The sequence below is a fragment of the Passer domesticus genome, chromosome 4 (assembly GCF_036417665.1).
Source record: "Passer domesticus isolate bPasDom1 chromosome 4, bPasDom1.hap1, whole genome shotgun sequence".
Classification (NCBI taxonomy): Eukaryota; Metazoa; Chordata; class Aves; order Passeriformes; family Passeridae; genus Passer; species Passer domesticus.
This window is the reverse complement of record NC_087477.1, coordinates 64,969,442-64,995,138: the sequence shown is the minus strand read 5'-3', so window position 1 is coordinate 64,995,138 and position 25,697 is coordinate 64,969,442. Positions and strand designations below refer to the sequence as shown.

At 34.3% G+C, this 25,697-nt stretch overlaps 2 long non-coding RNA genes across 3 annotated transcripts in view; one reads left to right on the top strand and one right to left on the bottom strand.

The window, feature by feature from the left end:
• The window catches only part of LOC135299425 (uncharacterized), a 17,431-nt gene extending 16,611 nt beyond the window's left edge, over positions 1–820 (bottom strand). The window contains exon 1 of the long non-coding RNA XR_010361423.1: positions 683–820. This is a non-coding gene — a long non-coding RNA (uncharacterized LOC135299425). The remainder of the gene's footprint in view (positions 1–682) is intronic.
• On the top strand, positions 125–25,697 carry LOC135299426 (uncharacterized). Of its 2 annotated transcripts, none has more exons than XR_010361424.1 (3): positions 125–555; positions 21,262–21,318; positions 25,261–25,697. It is a non-coding gene; the product is annotated as an uncharacterized LOC135299426 (long non-coding RNA). The 2 variants fall into 2 exon arrangements; XR_010361425.1 differs by lacking the exon at positions 25,261–25,697 and adding an exon at positions 22,481–22,561.

Sequence of the window (25,697 nt, the reverse complement as noted above, 5' to 3'; positions counted from 1 at the left end):
ACCAGAGGAGCATTAGGAACACGTTTTGGTTCTGTCAGAGTCTTGCTGGGTCATCATGGCCTCTGCTCAGGTTCAGCTGTCTGACAGCCAGCACCCAGATCCTTTTCCACTGATCAGCCTTCTGATCACTCTGCCTCTAGACATGCTTGGGGGTTTTGTGACCAAAGTGCAAGGCTGGCACTTTGATGTATTAAAGCTCACACACTTGGCCTCAGCCCACTGATCCAGCCTGTCCAGATCCCTCTGTGGAACCTTCCGACCCTCCAGCAGATCAACAGCTCCACCCATTTGGTCTCATCTACCATCTGAGGGTATATTCAATTCCCTCATCCATATAATTGATTAAGATATTAGACATGACTAGACCCAATACGGGTCCATGAGGGACACCACTAGCAACTGGCCACCAACAGGATTTAACTCCATTTACCACCACTCGCTGGGCCTGGACACCCAGACAATTTTTTAGCTGCTGCACCCGTCCAAGCCAAGAACAGCCAATTTCCCCACGAGAATGCTATGGGAAGCGGTGTCAAAGGCATTAGCAAAGTCCAGGTAAACAATATGCACAGCCTTTCCCTTGCCTGCTAAGTGGGTCACTGCCATAGAAGCAGACCAGGTTGATCAAAGAGAACCTGTCTTTCCTAAACCCATGCTGGCTGGGCCTGACACCTGGGTTTACCTGCATGTGTTATGTGATTGTATTCAAGGGGTTCTGCTCCATGACCTTCCCCAACACTGAGGATCATGCTGATAGGCCTGCAGTTCCCTTCATTCTCCTTCTGGGCACTGAAAGTGACTCTGAGCACGTGCAAGCAGCTCCTTGGCACCCTTGCTGCATCCCATCTGGTTCTATGGACTTGTGTCTAAGTGGTGTAGCGGGTCACCCAGCACTCCATCCTAAATAACAGGCACTCCACCCTGCTCCCTGTCCCTGTCTTCCAGCTCAAAGTGTTGGTTACCTTGATGACAACTAGTCTTAGTATTAAAGGCTGAGGCAAAAAAGGCACTGAGTACCTCAGCCTTTTCCTCATCTGTCACAACATTTCCTTCCCCATTCCACAAAGAATGGAGATTATCCTGATCCCCCCTTTTCATTTTAAATCTAATTAGAGTAACATTTTTATTGTCTTTTCTAGCAGTATCCAGATTAAATTCTAGGTGGGCTTTTACCCTTGTAAGCTTTTCCCTGTGCAACTTCACAACATCTTTGTGAGCCCTTCTTAGTTCTCCTGAGTCATCCTGCCTCTTCTTTCATAGGTCAGAAACTCTCCTTTTTTTTTAACCTGAGTTCCAGTTAAATCTCTGTCAGCCAGGCTAGCCTGCCTCACATCAGCTTGTCTTTCAGCACATAGGAACAGATGGATCTGTAAATTTGATTTAAACCATATTATCTGAGCAGGTTTTCCTGTGAAACTACACATATTCTTCACAATATGAAATATCTTGGAGAAAGACAATCTTATATACAATAGCAGGAAGATATTATTTTACTGTTTTAAGTGTAAATGATACTTTTTATAGAATGCCATTTAATTTATTACCAGTGCACTAGCAAAAAACAATAACCTACAGTAGTGTAGGAGGGATGGAAAGAACCTTGGATTTATAAGAATGAAAGGAAGAATTTCATTTGTTGAGTCTAGATAAGACAAAAATGAGATAAGATATGACTGCAAAATGGAAATAGAAAACATGATAGAGAGGAATGACCTTCTCAATGTCCACAAAAATAACATAAGAAAAAAATGAAACTAAAGTACATATGTTATAATGGTATATTAGGAATACCCTTTAAGTATCTAATTTATGAAGTTAGCACTTAAAACTTCTAATAAAGTGATTAATTACAGGTAAAATGTATTTTATTGATTTCAAGAAAATTTCAGTGAAAGCACATGCAAATTTCTGTACTTCAAAGTCAAATTGAAGTTTTGTATAATTTGAGTCCAGACTAAGAACTGCTGTGTGGAATCCTCTTGGAATCCCACTGTAGTACATCTACGGCTAAAGGGCCCCGTAGCAGGAAACATATTCAAGAAATGAGTTGTGAGGAAATAAACAAAAGAGTTTCCTGTATTGTTTGCTTAACCTTTGAAAAATCTCTGACTTTCTACCCTTCCCTGTATTTCCAATATGGTCAGTAACACTAGCTAACAGACTCTGGCCCCCTATGTGTTATTTTATGCCTTTTTTTCCTTCTCCAGCTATTCACATTTTCTTCTTTAGACCAACCACCAGGAGCTATTACCATGGGATGAGTACTGGTACAGATACAACATATTCATGGCAATCACTTCTCACCTGGTGTCACTTGCTTCCTTTTCCAGGCAGCTATGATTGTACCCTACTCTGATTTGCATTGAATTAGTGGAATTTCCCTGTCTCTTAATGGAAAGGAACATATGGCACATAGCTTTAGAAGTGTGCTACCAAACATAATGAATGTTGGATTGACATTGTTACACCCATAAGCTTTGTTGATAAAAACAAATATTTATACACTATGACATTCTTTCTGCAAATTGCTACCCCTACTCAATGTATGATTCATGAGAAAAAGGATCAGATAAAACAGACTTGGCAAATGGGTAGAAACAGAAATAAACAAGCAGAGAGTAGAAAAAAATTCTGTGTTGTAGAATCCAGGGCCATATTGTCATTCCTAGAAATGGACTATAAACTTTTTACTGATATTTCAGATATTTTAGGGCTGAGTCTTGCCAGACTTGCTCTGTCTGAACTTCTCTTGACCTGCCTGTAGTTTTTTTTTTACTTGATTTTTTTGTGAAAGCAATTTATCTAATTTACAAGGTCCACAGCTAATTTATTTTTCTTTTATCTTTCTTTTTATGGTCCAACCATAGTTCTGTAAAGATAAAGTGGTTATTCTATATAAAATTGGATATTTATGACTGTAAAATATTGATGCAGCTATGACAAATATATGCCTTGTTTGATACCAGAGGCCTTGAGAAACAAAGCACAGTATGAAGAATAGCAGAGCACAGACCTGAAATGATAAGGGATGAGTCCCAAGAAAATAAAAATTTTATTGAGTTTTGGTTAACCAGTGACAAAATTGCATCTCCCTGCCATTCCCCCTTCTCCATTACTCCTAAAATGTCCTAACCTATGAAATTTAAGGCATTTTCCTCACCGTGGCTCTTTCTTAGAGATGGGGCATACCTATTATTTTCTACAGTATATAAATGATGTTTCTTAAACTACTGAAGCAAGTAAGAATTCTCAAGTTGCCATCACCCCAGTATAACTAGCTTATGACTTGATAGGTTCAAATTTGTGCTTGACCTTATTTGTATAAAAAATCATAAGGATGGCTACTTTGCAGTGAATGGAAAGTATTCTGGGTGCCACAGACATATCATGTCTGTACATTGCATGACATAGAGAAGTTAGAAATTTCAGATCAAAATAATTTAATTCCCTTATTGTTTCTTATTAACTGAAAAATTAAAATAAAATTATACTTTAGGTATAAAAATATATACATGAGATACACCATATATATATATATATATATATATATATATATACACACATAGTTTTGTCAGCTATGTATATATGTATACACACATATATACATATAATCCCAGGCACCATATCTGTGCATAAATATCTATATTTACCTATATGTTTTATAGGTAAACATAGATATTTATGCATAGGTATGGTGCCTGGGATTTCACATAGTTTGATGCTTGCAATGAGATCTTCACACATACATAATTTGGTAATAAAATAGTTCAAATTTTTTTTATACTGAGAAGTCCCGAGAAATCAGAGCTTATTTTATACAAATAGTAATTACTTAATTTTTTAACAGTATTTTGGTAATCTATGAATTAGAAGTGCAGAAGGAAGTGTTAGTCCCACATAAGAGTTTCTTCCATATATGAAACTATATAATTGACTGTGTAGCCATGATTTGTGCAATATATATCAATCATAGAAATATTTAATAGATTTCTGCTATATTGTGGAATAACAGCCACTTGCATAGTACAAAGTGTATTATTTTTATGGATTGCTATAAGAATATATAGCAGCAGATGTGATATTGCCATTACCCAGGAACATTTTTCCTGCTTCTTGGAAACTGAAGCACTGTTGTGGCTTAACCCCAACTGGCAACTAAGTACCATGCAGCTGCCTTGCTTGCTTATTCCCTACCCTGGTGGGCCAGGATAGAGAATCAGGCAAAAAAAAAAACCCCAAAAAAAACAAAACAAAACAAAACAAAAAAAAAAAAAAAAAAAAACCAACAACAACAAAAACCTCATATGTTGACATAAGAGCTATGTAACAATAGGAAAAATGTTTAAAAAATGGTCATACATATAAAAGGGAGAGAAAGCTAAAACCCCCCAAAAATGAGGGGCACACAGTACGGCCACTCAGCACACTCTATTTCTCCTTATTATGTGATTTTTTTTTTTGGTAGCCATTTCATAAGGCAGCTGGGCAACTTCATATGGCAATACTGATATTGGGCCTTATACTGACTATAAATCATGTGTGTGACAGCTTGTGGCAGTCCACATTATAATAACGCTTCTGTTTGTCTTCAGTTGTGTTTTCAAACATCTGTAAATTTCCAGTCCAGCTAACTCAATTCTCACATTACAGGTATTCTTGATCTCTAAAGTCTGTTAAATAAAATATCTGTAGGTGTCAATCAGTGATTCTTTGGTACTCTTCCTGCAAGGCAATGATAAACCCTACCTTACTACTTCACCCTGAAGGCTTTCAATATATGTTTGTTATTTTGATGCTGATTTCGGGTGGCGCATACTATGTAGGTTTTATGTCTAAGCTCAGATTTCATGGCATATTATTTGAAGTTGTGTGGAGTAATCTACAGCTTATTCTTAGACATTACTATATTAAAACCATCATATAATGCAAAACCAGATTTGATTTGCAGGCAGTCATGGTTTTTTGCTATAACATTCTCCAATAAAACTAACTTAGGGGAACATTTAAAATAGAGTTATAAAACAATAGACATGGAGAGTACTTTAAAGGTTTACACAATTCTGTAGTTTTCAAATTGTTGTTAATGAATCTAAAAAATCCATTGGTTATTTGTTTTGAATATGTAGTAGATCAATAAAAATTTAAGTATCTAAAACTGTACAAGGTGTTCTGTACTTCTGCTGTTCAGTTACGTCTATAATTTGTGTATCTCCTGCAATTTTTAAAATTTCCCTTTATGTGCCTCTATGGTTTAGAAGAGATGTTAATTTTTGGTTTAAGAAAAAGACAACCGTTAGGATAAATGAGGAGGAAGTCAGTGGAACAGCTCAATTCCAGTAATGATGAGAGAAGGAGTCCCTTCTTTTGTCACACTTGCTGCAGCTTTGAGCTTAGACAACTATTTTGCTCCAGGTAAGAGCATCAGTTAAGGAATTGCTTAAGACCAAAGAGTCCATAGCCATGGTTTTCCACACCTTCAGCTATTTATTTTTTTATTTGTCTGGCACCAATGACATAATGGACATAATTCTTTTTATTCCAATATATAATTATAAAAATCCTCTTATGATAACAAGGCTGTCAAATTTGAGTCATGTCCAGTAGCTTAGTTACCAAAAACTCTGCTGGTGCAACTTGTGACTAACAGTGGGCCTATGCCTAAGGAAAGGAACAGTGCAGGAAAAAAAAAATCACTTTTATTATATTTTAGCAGTAAGTACTGAATTCTTAGCTGTAAGTACCAATCAGAAAAAGAACAAAAACCTGAAATCATGTTTTAAATTCTATTATCATTAAAAGCAAAAGGATGAATGGTATGAGAACTCTAAAACAAAACTAGTTCATATAGACCAAATTATGTTTTAATGGGCTTTACTTAGACTGTGTCACCTGATGAACAATAATTTCAAAGCTGTGTTACAGAATATTTGCTAATGGAAAAATGAAACCATTTAATCTTTGACACCACCTTGAAAGAAGGCACCTTCATTTCAAAGTCAATGGGGAAATTCCTTCAAGCATAAATTAACAGGAAAAAATGAAAACAGGAAATAAAATTTTCCATTCAACTGCTCCTGTGACTACAGATGTGCTCAAACTATCTCTTTGTATGAGCCACCAAATTATGAATATTAGGAAAAAAAATCACAAAAGCACAGGAAACCAGAAACTACCTTGCATAAGAAAAGAGGAAATTCCCTTGGTGGATGAAGAACTGTATTCAAGCAAGCTAAATGAATAGATTTTGCAAATATGCAAATATAAAATATATTCAAGACTTGGACAAAAAACATATTGACATTAGTTACTGTTAAAATAATCTCTACTTTAGTTTGCAGCTAGATGAGAGTAGAGAGGTTTAACTTCCAATAATTTTCTACATTATTTTAAATAAGAATTAGCATATGAACCATTGGAAGTTGTTTGTTTTGATACCCTTGTCCTGCAGATATATATTTATATACAATGTGGATAACTTTTGTACAGAAAAATTATATGGACTAAGAGTCACTGAAAAGAAGTATTTTTGTATTAGAAAGATTGTCACTAATGTTGCCTTAGAGCTTTGTTGCATTCACAAGCAAATCCACTCAAGGCAACCAGAAAACAACAGGCTTCACCTAAAAAGTGTTTTGAATGCAGCCATGAAAAGAAATTTGCCTTATTAAAGCTTGACAGATGAAGTCACACATATTTTCAACTTTCTGTGATGATCTGGTTGTGAACATGGTGGTTTGCTTTGCATTCTAATAAGAGTTAGCTATCAAAAATACTTGTCAATTTTTCCAAAGTGTTCAGAAATGCAAGTAATTTTCTGTAACTTTTATTAAAATGATCATATTAGTGTTTTATTAAAACATTGTATGAAAGTGAAACCCCGCTTAACAGGTTACTTACTTCTTGGGTGTTTTTTTGCGACTTAATAATCTTGATCTAGTAGAGCAAGAAAAAAGTGCAATGGTTTATAATACAGCTGAAAAAATAGCTTTGTGCATAAGCTTCAACTCTATGTTGAAAGAGAAAATAGCTTTGAAACTGCTTTGACACATCTCAGACATTTCAAACATTGTGGTTGAAAAATATTGGCACTCTACAGTCATGTAAAAAGCTGAAGCAAATATTTCACTGTGGTTTTCATTATTGTAATGAATCACAGAATGAGTGGTTATGAAAACCATTTGCAAAATCTTGGAATGTTGATTAAAATTTAGAAGCTAAGAAAGAAGTTAAAAGACAATCTGATGGTGAATAGCACTGGAATTTATGTAGGAATCTTGTTTTATTATGATTTAAAAAAAGCAAAATGCTCTTGTCACAGGTCAGCAGATAAGACCAGAGTAACTTTCAAGCCAATATCACTTTATAGTCATTAGTTCACTGTTTCAGCCTTACTAGCAATGGAAGTGAAATATTGATATAGCCTGGAGGAACACCGTTGGAGATAGACATTGATCTTTTTGAACCTTCACTCACTTTGAATTTCAAGCCTCTCTTTAGAACTGATATATAGGTATAATGGTAGACATGTGGAATCACAACTTCTTTTATTGTCCTATCAAATATCTTATCAACAGACCTAAACATTTTTGACCCATGTGAAATATTTTTTGGACATATTGAATACCTTGTCAGAACATCTTTGTCATTTCGGCATGCTAGTCTCTGTGTACTCTCTGTGGACAAAGATATACTTCCTCTAAATATCTGAAGGCTGTTATCTGTTTTCTAGCAATCATTTTAAGACCAAATTAAGGCAGTTTTTTTTGGTTTGTGTTTGCTTTGTGGATAATTTTCAAAGCTTCTAAATATTTCTGTCACCATATTCTGGATTCCAATTTTGTCTACAGTTTTTCTTATAGTTCAGTGACCAAAAAAGCAGCATTCCAGCTGAAACCTCACCAGTGCCAAGTAGAGCAGAATAATTACCATCTGCACCTTACATTTTACACCTCTGTCAAATCCCACTAAAATGACTGTTGCCCTAAGTCACTATACAGGTGATGCAGATTCTAAGAGTAATTTTCCATGTCTTTCCTCAGTCTTTTTTCAGTACATATGACATACAAAATATTTCAGTTTTACTATCTTTGTATGTGATTTTTCTCCTGGACTGTGCTAATAATTTTATTTTTGCCTTTATTTTACTTCATTTTATTGATTTCTTGAGTTTCTAAATAACATTTCAAATTCTATTTCTTTTGCTTAATATGAGAGAAAGACAGGTCATTAAATGCATGCTTTTTAATTGGATTAAGCCTTCTTAAAAGTCACATTAAAATTATAAAAGGAAATATTGCAAGCTTACACTGTAAAACAACAAGAGTGATGTTAAGCACGCTTTATTACTAACCTTCTGCAAGGATTCCTATGGAAATCCCTAATGATTTATAAGTACATTCACAGTCCCTTTGGCTTATGCTTGCTGAGTGCACTCAAAGCATAACCTATTTTCATAATCCCTGCTTCACACACACTTTGAGGATTTGCAAACTCTTGCAAGATTGTGGAATCCATTGCATTTCTTGCATCTATTGTCAATACACTGTGGTGGCAATCACTGTAAATCCAAGATTTCCTTTTTTTCTTTCTTTTAAACTCTGAGCTGTAATGTTGAAAGTCTTTTGTTTCAGAGTAGCCTTTTCTTCATATTGTCAGACTCCTGTTCACTCACCAGCCTAGCCTGATACTGAATTTACTGAGTCTGGAACATATTTTTGCCAATACTCTCCGTCTTCCTAGTTATCTTTTCTTGGCCTTTGCCCCAAGTTCCCTTAGCGACCTGGTATCTCAGTGAAACAGTTGTTAAGATCAGTGTTGTAAGATATATATAATTTTCTGGTTATTCACAGGATATTTTAAGCATTAACTTTCCTTCTTCTCAGCTGATTAAACATGCTTCTCTTTTATACTTATTTTTTGGTTGGATTACAGTTTAACTTCTGTCCCATGCTATTGCTGCTATTGTTGTCTGTGTAAGCTGATTGAAAAATAAGCAGAAAGTTAGTGCTGCAGAAACAATCATTCTCAAAAGTAAGGCTGTATGCTGCACATTTTTCTTTATTAGCATTTTTTTCTTGCAGAACATTCTACTGAGGGTAACATTTTCTAATATACAGAAAAAGTGTGGTCCTCTGTCCATCTGGTTTTGATACACAAGTAAAGTCATACAGAGGTGTCCAGGAATATTTTTTTGTAGCAAAAGGAGTAAGTATGGTGTCTGCTCATGGCACAGAGTCACTTTATGTGCTCCTTTATATCTTCGTTGTTGGGATGCCATGACTTCCGAGGTAGGTGGACATCATGATTTGGTACTTGAAATGCAGTAGAAATTTTTTTTATTGTAGAACTGCAAAATTTTTTTGCAGCAAAATTAGAAGCCTTGTTGAAAAGTAAAAGCATTGCAATTCACAGACTGCCATTACAGCTCTCACCATTATCCCCTGATGGGCCAAATATTCCTTGAGTTAAACCAAGGTTTGAAATAAACCAAAAAAAATCTTGATTTGTGTAGCTTGTGTCTATATGTTTACTTTTACTTTCATCAGATGGAATGAGTAGGAAGTTCCATATTGTTATAAGAAAATCATACCTTCCCTTTCAGTTGAATTTAAATGGACACACCTGACACACTTCCTGATCTATATTTTTTCATTGTGCTTTTTCCTATGTCCTTTAAAGATGTTTCCCACTTCTATATTAAAACTATTTTACTACACTCAATGAATAAGCATAAGTCTTTCATATAAATAAAGATTCCCTTGAAGGGTGATGTTACACTTAACAAATTGCTCTTCTCTTACTCAAGTAACACGGCAGTTTTATGTCTTAGTCTGAGCCACCTTACCATTTACACTGACTTTAGTGTAATTTAGTGTAATTTTACGCTGGTTACAACTGACATAAATGATAAAGATCTGAAAATCCACTCACCATGGGCATTCAAAAAGAAAACAAACAGTAAGTAACATTAAACTTGCTTTGTTTTTTCCTTTCATATGCAAATTACACCTTATCTGGTATCATAGTAATAAATCTTTTTTCTGATAATGTATGTTTCATTCTGTCTTATGGTACAGCTTTACCTATCCAGCAGATACATTGAAGTCTGTGCTGATAAAGATGAGACATGAAAACTCAGTAAAAATTTGAATCAAAAAAATATTTGAATAATATTATTTTAAAGACTTTCCATACTAAAATGTGACACCGAAGTAGAAGTTATTTTATTTAAATCTTTGCCTTCTGGCTTCCTAAATGCAATTCAGAAATTACTTTCTGACTTTTACAATTGTTGTGGTTTAGGAATGGTTTCCCTCAGTGCTCCCACTAAGATTTTCCAAATCACATGCCACTTGCTCCCTTGCCCTCCCTTTCCCTTCCCATCCCTGCTGCAGTGCATTGGAGAGAATTGGAGGCACAAAAGACAGAGATCACAGGCTGTGATAAAAAAAAAAAATTTACTGGAGACATTGAGATAAGAAAACAAACAGCAACGGCAACAATATTAATAACAAAATTGTGCAAAATAGAGTGTGGTGCTTGACCCAGCTGCTGCCATACAACCTGAACCAGTGTTACCCCACTGTTCTATCTGCCACGCCTTGACTGGAAGGAATTCCTTCTCCTTGGAAGGGAAGATTCCCTTTTCTGCTGCCCCCGGCAATGATGTGAGATGATATGGAATAACATCTGGGCTTTAGCCACACTTGCTCCCACCTACTGCAAAAATTAACCTTGTTTTAGCTGTAACCACAAGTGTTCAGTTAACCTCACTGACATATATAAACAGAGCTGTAGCTGAAACATTCCTTTTCCCTTTCTTCGCATGCCTGAATTTCGTACTTGTGTATTTTAGCTTTTGTTCCACTGATCACTTTTTTTGTAAAACTTGATTATGATGAAACACAGTAGAAGGCAATCTTTAAGAGAGCAAGCTTCAGGTCATGTAACTACCTCAAAGCTGCCATGTTGCAGATAATTGTTCTTGTGATAAAACTCAACATTTCTAGGAGGATAGAGCTTTCAAGTGCCTGATGCTCATGAAGACACTTATTATGTGATGCCATGTGTCAAATTTCATTCTAACACTTCCACTATGCAGTATTCTGCAAGGAGGCTCATGTCAAGTTGAAGAAATGGAAACATAGAAAAAGAGGAAAGAATAACCTTGTGAAGAGCATAGTTCTGTTGCATACCAGAATAAAAAAAAGAAGAATGTCGTTGCAAGGGTATAGGACTCCTAATAAAAAAAAAATTACTTAAATCCACCATTTTATGTTAAATGTTAAGTAGCCTTTGTTTTAATGAGTATTATAATCACTGCAAATGCCCATAGCAATTATGAATATACACACTAACCAGAACACACAGAAAAGAGTGAATATTGTTCTGAGAGATAACATGAAAACCTTTTAAATGACACATAAAACTTAATTCAAGTGCATTATTATTTTGCTGAGTCCTTTACATAGAGGTAAATTTGAATGCCTGCAGAATTAAAATTATAGCACCATTAGCATGTTCTGGAAAAGAAATGTGTCTTACAAGGAGATAAAGCAAATTATCTCAAATGTATCATCTTGAACTAGAATGACCTCAAACCTACATTAAGTTTGTAGTCATCTTTGAAGGCTGTCTCAACATGAATTTATGACAAAGTTCCTTTGCAAATAATTGGTTGCATATTCATTATATGCTTGAATTTAATGTCTTTGCCAAATTTGTACATTTGGGTATAGTCTGGAGAGTTGCAGGATGAATGCACTGGGCATGACATATATTTTTTCTCTTTGAAGAGATATTAATAAAAACAAAATAAGATTAATAACTTACCTATTTTATGTTAACATGCTATGTTTTCTGCAGAGATTTTTGAGTAAAATTTTTTTGTGAGTGTATTTTATCACAGTACATAATTTAACTGGAAGTCTGTAAGCCACCACAGAAGTCCTTCAGGGAGTTTTTTGGAGTTCTTCCTTACAGTTAGGCCAGATGTTTTCACTGCATGTTTTTCTTATTTCATTTTCCACAACAGCTTTTTACAGTATTTGGGGAATCTGTGTATTAGAACCTCCTCCCCAAACATTTTATAAACTCTTTGTGCATTTCCTAATATTAAAATCTCATGACACTAGTGTAAATATATAAAATCATTGAAGTAGTTATTATAAAAAAATGTGCTTTTTGAGGAGCTGTGCTGAAAAACAATAGCTGAGTGCCCTGCATAGATGTTCCTTTCATAAATGAACCATAGTAATTTCTCATAAATTTGCTCAAGTTTTGGAGATTAGATATATATAATAAAATCTATTAAAATATTGATTTATTAGTTCAAAGATTATATACTAATAGAAAAAAAATACAGCACACTCAATTGTAGATTAAGATGTAGATGCTAGTATTTAATAGAAGCAATTCAAATCCCTGGAGAAAAAATATTGAAGGTTGGTTTAGAGCCATTTAGTCTCAGGCCTATTTAGCAATGGCCAGAAATAAAAGCTCAGTGAAGAGGGCCAAATTAAGCAATAGGTGTTTCTTTCTTAGATATTTTGCTACCCTAATGAGAAAAAAATCTGAAGAATATGCCTGAAATATATAGTGACTCAGTCCTATTGAAATACATGTGTTGTTATGTCCCAAAATACTTTGTGAATGAATGTTTTCATTTCCAATCAATTTTAAAATTTGGATAATAAGAACTCTTATTCAGGTTCTGCCCAGCATTTGAGACGCATAAAATATCTCGAACTGGAGACCATCAGTGCTCTGCATCATGCTCACTGCTCACCTAAAGGGGGCATTAACAGCAATAAGAGGTGAAGTATCCAGTGCACTACAATTTTTATTGGGAATGGCAGATTTAGGACAGACTTCCTTTTTACTTGCTTGGACTGCTCCAGTCAGTATTATAGGAAAGTTGTAACCAGATCACTACACAGAAAGCAAAATAGATTTTAGCAACCCTCAAATCTTCCCACCTTCTCAATTTTTAGGATGATTCCGTTGGATATGGGTTCAAGTTCAATTCAATGTTTAAATGTCCATTTTTTATTATTTTTTAAGAAAAGGTCCTATAACACTTTCTTATTGAAGTCTTCAATAAAATGTCTAACACATTTTGTTTATGTCTGCTGTCAAAATTTGTTAGCATATAGTCCTGCATCCAAAATAAATGTTGTTACCATTGTACCTATGGAACATCTAACAACTAGTGAAAAATTTAGAGCAAACACAGGTGCTATTTTCAGAGGAAGTTTCAGCATGACATGGCTTAGTCTTAGCTGTCTGCAGCTATTGTATATGACAAGTTAAAGCCCATCAGCCTGCTGCCTTATTTCTAATTTCACATTTTCATAACTGTATTTTGGAAGTGCCTGCTTTTTGTCCACATGTACTTACATGACCTTTACAGGACATCCTGGACTGCTGATTACATAAAGTGAGAGTAAGTTCTGTATACTCTTTTAGATAAAGCATGCTGTGCAGTGCTTCAGCCTGCTGTCGTGCCTGCCATCTTCATTTCCAACATGCATGAATGCTCAGTTTTAGTGTAGTCCGAAAATTAAGTAAATTGTATTCAAAACTGAAGTGATTTGCTGGATTTTAGCACAGAAAACTGTTTTCCTATACAAAATGTCTGTGTATTAAAAACCACTTTTCTAAGCCACTTTTTTTTTTTCTGGATGATACTGTTCATAAAAATAGTTTGTGTTCAGCAGAAATCCAAAATGTAGCCCCATACCTGCCACTGTGAAGAAATGAACTCTATCCTAGATGACACCAGTACAGTGATTTTATGAATTCATAGATAGAATTCTTTATCCTCTCCCTTAAACACATAAAAGCCAAGAAAAATCATAGGAAGAAAAATTTAATTGTTGGAGGAGAGAGATTCTTGAATTAGTTGGGTTTGTATATGTTCTTCTGTATTTAAATGTTTAAGTAACTGTCATCATATATTTAGTTTAAGCAAATATGTTAACAATTGATAGAAAAAAAAATATCATCCATGTTGCTAGAAAACTCTTTTGGTGCCTATGACTGTGCTGGATTGTCACAGAAAAAATTCCAGGAATTGACCATGCCTAATATTTCCGTGTCCCAACATTCAACAGATGAGAAGGATTCACAAGGTAGGAGTTGCCCAAACTATCCTAAATGGGATCAGGGACCTTACCTGTGACACTACAATCGTGAAATCAGTATCTGTGAGTTCTCACCAACCAGAGAGCAAGCTTTTGAGATCTAAAAGTGAAATAGTGTATATTGACTAAGAATGTAATATCAAATTAAAATTCTAGTCCTGAAACATATTGGTATTACATATTTTGTTATGGGGACTACGGATGCTAAGAAAAAAATGTTTTTAACAATTATTTTTCTTCAAGATCTTTAAGATTAAAGTCAATTAAAATATTGTAACAAATTTTGTCAGCTTGCTATTACTTTTAAAGAAAATTATTATATTTTATCTTTCTAAAAATAAAACTTATGTTAGAGAACAGCCGTTACATTAAAGATATTTTCTAGAAATGAGTACATGACTGGATGTAGATATGTACTAAACTTTCACCACTGACCAAAACAGCAATTATTTAGTAGTTCTCATTTCATAACTACAGTTTCAGTGAAAATAGAACTGTCACCATGAGGCATGCCTTCAACATGTTTTAGAAAGTTGTAGAGGTGCTACTAAATTTTACAAAAATTTGCAACGGTAAAGAACTGTGAAATAATGTTAAACTAGTGTTAAAGGTTTTCTTGTTGATAAGAATTGGCTTTTGGTAACTGTTTTCCTTTTCACAAACTAATTATTTAGTCATTTAAGAAATGTCTGCCTACATGCTGAAATGTTCTATTAGTTGAAAATATGCATGATAGCTTCATAATAATTGGACCACTTGTCATTTTTTAATTACTTACATGATAGCAATTGCAGGTGTGAATGATCTGTTACTAACAGATGCCATTAACACTGACCTAGGCGGGTTCAAGACCACAGGATGAAATTTTATCATCCTTTGTGAATGTTGCTCAGAAAAACTGCTTTTAACAAAATTAGTGTGGAGGGGCTTTTTTTGGTTTGTTTTGTTTCTTTCTTTTGCTGTTATTTCTCTCTTTTTTCTGCTGGGGAACAAATATTTAATGGGCTCAGATTTTAAAATGGGAGAAGGAAGGGAACTTGATGTTGATGCTCTAAAAAACTAAATATCGCCCTAGGTTATAAGTGAGTAGACAGCAGCATTTCAGACAGAAATTAGGAATGGCCACATTAAAAGTATCTGCTGTGTGTGGAAGTGTGATGTACTGAAAGCACTGGCATTCTAATGAACAGTATCCAATGCATATTTTTTTTAATATGGATTAAAAAACCCCCACATTTTAATTGGCTATATTCCTTGGGAGGCAGGACACACAAAACTTGTGCAAAATTTTAGTTCCAATTTGCACATTAATGAAAAAAAAAACATTCATGCATCATACATAATTTAAAACACTAAAGTATGAAGCATCTGTTCGATGTAGTCAGGATTGCCTTGTGTCCTCCACATGCATATTTCTCACTTGTATAAATAGATAATATTGAGATTAATTGATGTTTCTTTTAGAAAATGAGCAGGTGCTAGAGTTTATGATGTTCTTTATCAATTTTAGAAAGGCATAATGACTTTTTCTTAAGGGCTACATTTTTATAAAATATAAAAATTCCTTGCCAGTTTTTCAGTGCTCTGCATGATATAACTGTCAGAGCATTCTATAAATAAAACATGTCTATAAATACTTCATAAGGATGATACTTCCACATCAGCTTGTGAATACAATAAGAGTTTTGCTATTAAAAAATTCTAGTAATTTTTCTGACTTATGTGATTTTTAAAGAAAAAAAATATATAGCTGTATTAGAGATGACATAAAATAGAAAATGTCTAATTCCATGCTTGCCTTCAATATTTTAGGGTCATTTATGCCTGCATATATCCGAAAGAGAATATCTGTGGGCTAATATTATTCAGTTCCAGAGTAAACAACATCTCCATTGTCTGTCAGTATATTCCAAAGCCATTGTCTTCAGAACTTAGAGAGCATTCTGTTCCTTCACCTTGAGCACAAACTATCCCTGCCTAAGTATTAAGGAGTTGTTTATCTAAATGAGTAAATAGCAAAATGAAGGATAGCAATGTGAACAGATCAATCATTAAGGGCTAGTGGAACAATCAACACCATTCAATAAACTGAAATAATTGGAGAAAAGACAAATTGCTACTGGGATTAAAGAATGAAAAGAAAAGAATGAGATCATGGAATGGCAAGCTGTATCAAGGAGAGCAATAACTGAATGTGAGTTTTCACTTCAAAATCATGAGGAAATTTTGAGGTACTTTAAAATATGAACTGGAAAATAATAAATCAGGCAGGAAATTAGTAACATTTATGCTGATGTTAAATAGTAAAACCTCTGCTTTTTTCATTGTAGTAAGGCCATTAATGGAATAGCGTATTGTATCCCAGACTTCATAAAGAATTCGGAAAACTGGGGGATGTAAAAAGAAAGGAACTATCCAAATACATGAATTTTGGGAAGCTTGAGATATTTATTTAATTCATTAACAGGAATTCAACAATATATTATCACAGACCATTCATATTATGATGATACATAGGTGCAACAGATCAAAATTCACAGTTTAAGAACTATTGACAGATTTACCAAATAAAGATGAACATTTTAGCACACAGAATTAATTGCTGGAACAAAACTTGTATGACGAGCTTGGTCTTACTCAAAATGTTTAATTCAAAGTATGTGTCTCTTTTAAAAGATACCATTTAAAGTGTTTGAAGTCAGGCTTTAAATCCCAGAAATACCGTGGAAATCACTGGATGAAATTTTATGACTTACAAAGTGTTTCTGGCCTTCAAAATGATGAAAACCACTATCTAATTTTTGGATCTGTTCTGTGATGTTGTTACTTATTATTTCTACTAATCCAGAAGATATCAGTCCTACCCAAAATCACATATGCATGATGAAATAATAAGAGTTTTAAAATAATGATGTAGAACAGATAATAAAGAAAAGTAATTTTTTTTTAATATTCCTGTAATTTATGTAATGTAGAGATCCTTCCAATCAGTTCTAGATAATTTAGTTTACTTCTCTTGCAACAATTACCAAATTAAATATTAGACATCTTTGATGTCACTGCACTTACTGGTAGTGTAGACATAAACCCCCAGATTTATAGGAAAAAAAATTATATTGAATTAACTGGAATATATTTATCATGAAATACCTGACCAAGGAAGGGAACATAGTGTTTTGGCTGTTTGCCCAATATTGTAATCACTGCATCACCATCTAAAGCATAACCATGAGTAATATTTCAAATTAATTTTTTTGCTTGCCTGCCTCTAATCCTCAGGTAAGCACATTGTAAGTGCAATCTAATATATGCCATAATGGAGATACTGACAACAACCAACATATTAGTTTTGTTGTTACTTATTAAAATTTGTCTGAGTATAGATATTCTAGCTATTGGTGCACTTTCAAAATCATGTAAACCCACTACAACCAACTGTAGTAAATATCATTTCTGAATGAGCAAAATGGAGACAAATGATAGGGAACAAAGCTAAAGAGCCTCTAATGTGAAATGTTACCTAAGGAAAAGCAATATTCTTTCAAAAAGGAAATGGTCTGAGCAACCTTAAGCAGCAAGAAGAGGAACAGGCTTTTAGGTTACAAAGGAAGATGTACTCAGCTTTACTTCATAGGAGACAAAAGTGGAATGATGCTAGATAGTGTTCTTTAAAAGTTATCTGCTTTAGCTGGAGTCTGAATACCTGAAAAATTTACTTCCCATGAAGAGCTTAAAATATTTAATAGAACAGTGAAAATTTCCAATTTTCTAATTAAAATTATTTTCATACATTTATAGAATATGTCTAATTGGAAGTGATCGATTGGCATCATCAAGGAACTCTCTGCTTCTTGCAGGACTCCTTAAAATTAAAACGTATGACAAAGAGTGTAGTCCAGACACTGCTTGAACACTGACAGGCTTGACCACTTCCCTGGGAAGACTGTTCCAGTGATTGACTACAATCTCAGTGAAGAATCTATTTGATTATTCTCTCTCTTGCTAAAATACTGTTCTGTGTTTAACTTGGTATGTATGATTTTGACTTGCTAACAGAAATCCGTAAACTTGCATTGATGTGGCAGTGCAGGTTTCAGGACTTGCCTGGGTTGCTCATAGCCTGAGCTAATTTAATTGTATTTGTGTTTGTGTCTGTGTTTAATTGGTTTTGTGTTTGGGTAACTGTGTTTTTGTTGTAAGCAGACTCACAAGGATGACCACTGTGTTACAAAGCTGCTGGTGGTGCACATGATTCTACCTTTCTATCTCACCCCAAGACACAGTTTTGACTTGCCATAACAGAGATTTAGAGTTCTTTCCATGTTGCATGGGTCAACCTAATTTTACAAATATCTAGTACGTAAATCTCTTCTTGTCCTGTATAGTGACATTATACAATTGAAATTGTTCCTTCAGGGATTTTTGTACTACAACATTGACCTTGTGTGCACTTGTGCTTTTGCATCAGGGCAGCTGTAGAAAAACTTCTGGCATAACCAAAAGATATCTTAGTCATAAATTTGAATTTATGTGTTATGTGGTACTTCAATGTTTCTGCAATGTAATTTTCTTTCCAAATGCATTGAACTTTATACTTAGTAACTAGATGATGATCCGGTCTAGTCCAAAGGGTACTGAATGGTGGAGACTTGCTCCCACTGGCTTACACCCTTGTCAAATTATGTCATTGGCACTATATAATGACATTTTCTAATTTAGTGCTTAATTTCCAATAAAATTTTCATAAAAGTTGGACAAGTTATTTGCGTGGCCTAGGTCTTTGAAGAGTTTTTCTATGGATCTTGATATTGACTGATCAAGTACAGGATTAATTTACATAAATTTGTGCCCTGAGTCAATGTCCTCCAAGCTACATTCTGGGATCACTTCATCTACATAGTGGATTTGCACAACACTAGATGGTTGAGACAGATGCTATCAATGTGTTCCATTTGCAAACAGCATTTTTTATTTTTATATTTTCTACTAGCATTTAAGAGGGGTGCATCAACTTTCAATTTAGTCCTTAATAATAGCTTAATCAGGACAAGGCTAATTATGAGATTTTGATGATAAATCATCATGATGATTTAGTTACTATTAGAAAAGAAAATTATTAATATATTTTATACTGAGGCAATTATTTCTAAAAGTGAATATTCCTCACCAAAAAAAAAAAAAAAGACCTAACCCCCCCAAAAAATCAAGCCATTCTAAATCAATGAATTGTTAGTAATAATGTGAAGTACCAATAAGAGCAGGAATGAATGATGAAATGAAATGCTAGACTAAAAATATGTCCAAGCACAATAGGAAATTGTACTTTCTGGTAGAAGCACAGATCCATTCCACCTGGTTAAGTGACTAGACTCTAATTAAACAATTTCAAGTAAAAGCTAAAATACAGAAGCCTGTTTTATTTCACTATTGTTCAGATAATGGTATAATATCAACACTATTACTTTAATTATCTACAATAATGCACTCATTATTATCTGAGGAAACCTAGAAGTGTGACTTCTTATTTTGTTCTCATGGTACAAAGCATCCTGACATAAACAAATCATCAAGGAGTTGATAAGATTCTAAAGTGCTGGCCATACATGCTCTTGACCTGAGAAAAGAATAGAAATTCAATTAGACTAAGATAGAATACAAGTAGATCAGAACAGAAAAGAACAGAAAAGGTCTTAGTTCACTCTTCCATTTTCATAACCTTACATTAGGAAGAAAAATTACAGCAACTGTAGTTAGGTAAAAAACCTCAAAAATAGTTATATATATACTAAACCCAGCTCCGGAACTCTGAAAATAAAGAATGCTATAGGCAAATTACTTTCTCTAATTTTCCCTTATTTTGGAAAATATAGTGCTTAGAGAAAAATATTGATTGAAGTGTAACCTTTATGTTTTCATGCTGGACAACGGATAGAGAGACTTTTTTTTTGTGAAGAGCTTTATATGAATTCTGTTTAAATTTCAGTTCTTATTTTAATTAAAAATACATTTTATTTAATTAAAAATATATAATTTATTAATTTCTAAAAGAAAACAATGCTTGAATTGTTTGGACACACGTTCACTATGTAGTCTTCAGAGGAATATTAAAAACAACCATATAGAAATACAAGCACAAGGATAATACTGTGGAATGTCAGTGACAGAAATAAAGAAGAGCATATCTCATGAAAGGTTCCAGAATACCTGATGTTATATCAGTGAATATGTTTGAGAATTGAGACACAATTAGTCAGTATCACCCTCATACTGAAACACCCAGGAAGTTTCAGCATTCAGGGTTGTATGTGTGGTCTCAGCAGAGCCATATGGAGAAAGATGATCACCTTCCTGCTCTGTTATACTGCCATTTTGCTTTGCAAGCTGGTGTTTAAACTGCTGCCCACACACTACTCATTTGGGTGTCAGTACCAAATGTGTTTATGCCAACTGTGTTTCAGTTTATTATTCCTTAGAGGTATCTGCTTACATTTTTCTATAGTGAGATCTCAGGACTAAACAAATTCATGTTACAAACATAACACAATGAAAACCAAAAGAAAGAACATGTTCATGAAAGAACAATAAAAAATGACTGAAATGTATCTTTATTTCAAAAATCTATCCTGAATAATTACAGGCCCAGAAAATATTCCATTGATTGATTTGTGACAAATTTCATTTTGTAGGACCCTGTGTTTCTTCCAAATCATCTGAGATGGGCACCTCTGAATAGATTTATTGCTCTTCAAAAGATTTCTGGCTCATTTTCATGGAATTCAATGAATACTAATTGTAATTTTTTTTGTCATACTGCTGTTAGAACACAAATCATTGTCTCCCAGTCTTCATCAAGATTTATGATTATTTGGCATTGTCATCTCTAATTGGGGTTTATGAAAACTGCTGTTCTGAGAACTGCCAGTACTTTATTCCAAGGCATGCTCAAACCATACTGTTCGTGCAATGGCACAGCCAATTCAGGTAATGTCATTGACAATAAAATGTCATCTGTTTCAGTAATCTGTAAAAGAGCATCTGATGTTCTATGTTAATATATGTTACATTTCCTTGTGTTTACGATGTTAATAGTAGAAATGAATAATTTCATATGTTGCAGCGCATATCACAAGGAAAAAATGGAAGGAAAAAATCTTGACTATGGTCATCAGCAAAGGTAAGTTTTCATTTTTTTGTTATTACTTTAAAAATTATCTAAAGAACTATACCTTAAGTTAGCTACAATAATCTCGACATGAAAAACCCATAACAGTGATTTTATTAAATTGCATAATGAGATTAAAAAAACCCAAGCCAGTGGGTATTTATTATTCAGAGGCCCTCAGTCTGAACACAATAATTTAATTTATCAGTTGATTACATAAAAAGAGAATGTCTCCATTAAGTACCATAAGGAATTCTGGACTAGATCTTAGTTGCTCCTTAATATCATAGATACAGTAACCCTAATAGACATTCAGTGACACACATTGTTAAAAAATGCAATTTATTGCGCATATGACTAAAGTATTGACCATAATAGTACATGAGGGTAAAATTTAATTCCTTTATGGTACTGAAGACACAGGAAAATGGGGAGAGAGACTAGCAGAAAAAAACTAAATTATAAGAGACTGTGGCAGGAAAGAAAGAAGACAGAAAGGAGAAAAATAAGAATTTGAAATAAATAAAATTTTGAATTTTGATCAGTTCCTATCTGGTTTACGGTCAAACATTTACAGTAGAGGTATATCCCCCAGGTTTTTTTAGAAACAGTGAAGGATAACCCTTGAGTTTGAAGATTGTAACTGAGATGAAGGTTTACTATGATTTCTTCTGCAGGGTGCGAAAAAACCTTATGCACACCTTGATCTGATTTCGTGTGGTTGCTTAGTCTTGGCTAACAGCCAAGCTCCCACTCAGCTGCCCTCCACCCACCTCTGGGAAAGAAGACAGTAGTAGTCTTCTATTCTAAAACAGGGAGAGCAGGAATCTCAGGGTTTGGAACAAAGATGGGGAGATCTATTACACCTTGGCATGGCAGGAAAAGCAGAACTGGCTTCAGGAAAATTGACTATATTTATTGTCAATTAAAATAAATATTTAGTTCTAGATTTGGGTAATGGGAAACAAAAAGACAAATATTAAGTCTTTTCCTGTTGTCTCCTTTTTCCCAATCTCATCTTCAGTCCTTCACTCCAGTCTCCTGTGATCCCCCCATATTGTTGCCATTTCCCTTTTCAGCAAGTAATCAGTGGTGGGGGAAGAGGGGATTATGATCCATTTGTGGTAGTTTCTCCCTGTCATTCCTTCCTCCTCAAACCTTTCCTCTGTTCCAGTGCAAATCCTGTGGGAGACAATATGAAAAGTTGATCCCAATTAAAAAGAAGAAGACAAGCACATAAATAAATAGGGTAAATGGGAAAAAAAGTTTCTAAATAAAACATAGTAAAAAGAAAAAAACTCAAGGAGAATGTTTTATGAAATAAAGAGAAAGGAAGGAAGCAGTGAAATGGAGACAAGCAAACAGGAATTCTAATAAAATGATTTATTAATCATATGTGTAATTAATAACTGTATTACAGGCACATGTCAGAGTCGTAATCTGAGAAAAAACTGTAATAATTTTAAATCAGTGGTTGCTTTTAATTTTTGAGAATAACATAATTGCATAAATGCTTCACATCTTTTTTCTTTTTTGTAAAGATGAAATCTGTGAAGCTCTTATTGCAGTCTTTAATAAGTTAAACACTTTTCCTAGGACATCTGGGGAAAACAAAATTAAAATCCTAAAGGTGATAATTAGACAAGCACAGTGATTTGTCTGATGTAGCTTACTGCAAATATTAGAAATACCATAAAATCGTGCCAAAAGGGCAAATGAATAGAAAGCTTTTGTCTGCACTTCAGAACATTTAAATCTCCTAGAAATGATGAAATATCAAATTACTGCACTAAAATTCTGAGGTTTTCTCATTTAGATGAACAAACAAAACATGTTATACAGGATACTGTAGGGCACGGTATAAGCAAAACTGCACTGAAATTCCAATAGCTCTAGATGTATAACTATGGTCTATATGTATAGCTTTAAAAAGCACCTGTTGTTCTATGTCATGGTTCAGTTCTGGCTGGCAGTGAAGTACCAAACAGCCTGACACTCACTGCCCCTTATTGTGCAGCAGAGTCAGCAAGATCTTACTACAGACTCATTTGGTAAAGCTGGACTCTGATTTTAATTTTTGGGCTTCAGTTTTCCCATTTAAAATATAGTATGACTTAAACTTCTACATAAATATACTGCCCATCTAAAATTTTTTAGACAAGAATCAGTTTCTGCGAGTCCTTATCTTTTTATTGTCTGAGCTAACCTTCCAGGAAGCACTTTTTGTAAATTATCTGCAGAGGAAAATATTCTCTCTTTCTTTTTTTTTGGTATTTTTAATTTATTTTCTCCTGTGCTTCTGACTTATTAGGACTCCCTGGTGAAAATGCCAACAGGTGCTCCTTGAAAATTTTTCTGCAGAACACAGGAGCAAGAGTTTCTAACTGCTGGTGTAAATCAAATATATTTAGGTCATCAGCATACCAAGTACTTAGTGTTGCTGCTCATGTGCAGACCTTTACAAGTTTGCATTAGCAAAGTTAGAAATTCTGAGGCGGTATCTCCCCAATCTCACTGAAAGTTATTGACATTTCCTGCACTACAAAGTGAGATCAACGTGTGTACAGGAATAGGTAATTCTTTGAAGACAAAGTGTGAGTGAAATACACCTGAAGGCTTTTTTCTAGTTTGGAGCAAGCCTCCTCCACCATCAGGGCAGTAAAGCAATGAATCAAAAAAAAACCAAACAAAAAGCAAACCAAAACCAACCAAATAACAACAAAAAAAACCTGAAAAACATTTAAAAAAGAAAAAAAAACAACAAAAAAACCAACAAAAGTGCCAACAGAAAAAAACAATAGAGAACACCACCCTCTAAGCAATTACAGAAAATGAGTGAACTTCTAAAAGTAGAATACCTATCTACTTACTTATACTGTCACTTTGTAATGTACAAAACCAATCACCCTTTCTGCATAGTGTGTTCCTGTTTATTAGACCATGCAATCTCTTTTCTTATTTTTGAATGCTTTTTCCTGTGGTTTGTATATTTTATTGCTGTATTGTAGATTTATACATATATAATTACAACAATGTTTGTTGTATTACCTGGAAAAAATTTCAAGTGGCTATTTTGGGGCTCATTTACCATTTGTGTGAAAGCAAATCATGGGTTTTACTGAACAGACTCCAGCAGTGCAGGGATACCTTCCATATTCAGAGGTGCCCTGAAGCTGTGTTTAACTTTAAACAGTTATCTAGGTCCCACAGAAAAATGATGTGCTGAAGTGCAGTGTTTGATTCTGCCTTGTAAACAAAGGTGTCTAGTGCCATCTGAGATGACCTGAGAGATTTAAATGTGGCTGACATATCTGACAAAGAGCCTACAGGAGATATGTGCCACTCTGGACTTAGAGATGGACATCAGACAGGACATCCTAAAGCAATTCAAATGGATGCTGACTTCCTGTCAACAAGGAGTCAGCAAGGAGCAAATGAACTGAACCTATTGTGTCAATACCTTGTACACTGAAATTGCACATAGACAGGTTAGGGTCTGAGCACTTTCATATATATAAAAGGTGTGAAATGTGGAAATGTATGCTTCTGGAATGAAATATATTTTTGTGAAATATACAGAGTGACAGAATATGAAGGTGTGAAGAGTAATTTAGAAAGAGAGGCTAATTCTGTACATCTGTCGTGTTTCAGGGGTTGAAAGATTTGGAATTAAAGGAAATTAACCACCAGCAGACAAAGAAAAAATAATCCCCAAAGCAGTTTTAAGAAGTCAGTGAAAAGTGACATAGAGAGGATGTTAAAATGACTCTAAACTGCTGCTATTACCATCCTGATGGAATGAAAAATGTGAAACTAAATTTGTCTCCCCAGGACAGACTGACACAGTAGCCCTGATGAAAGAGTGTCAAACTTTATTTAGTACAGTCTCCTTAGAAACAAATTTGGCTGTGAATCTTTGAGTACCAGTGCCTCATAACTGTTCCTTTTCTTCAGCTACTGTAGGGGTCATGGAGGAAAGACCTTTAGGCTTGCAGAACATTTGGCTGCTGGAAATAATTTGGTAGTCTTCCTTAACTTCATCAGCAAAAAGAAAAACTAGTCAATGAAGAACAAGAGTGGCCAATGAAGAACAAGAGTGTTATTGTTTAGGTTTTTTTTCTTTTTCCCATGACACTGGTAGCACCTTTTTTTTAAATTAAATTCAAACTAGGCCAAAAGGAGAAGTAGAGTTTAGAAAAGATCCTGGACAAATTGTATTTGTCCTCTTACATATGTCTAAATTTTAGTTTTATGTGAAATAGGTTTTCTGGTTTATTTGTAAGTTCCTCTCAGAAATAGTAATTGTTCACATGCTCGCATAGGAAATGGTAGTATGCAACTTTGCAGTAATTTCTGATAATCATAAAAAAATTAAACATAAAACCACTTGA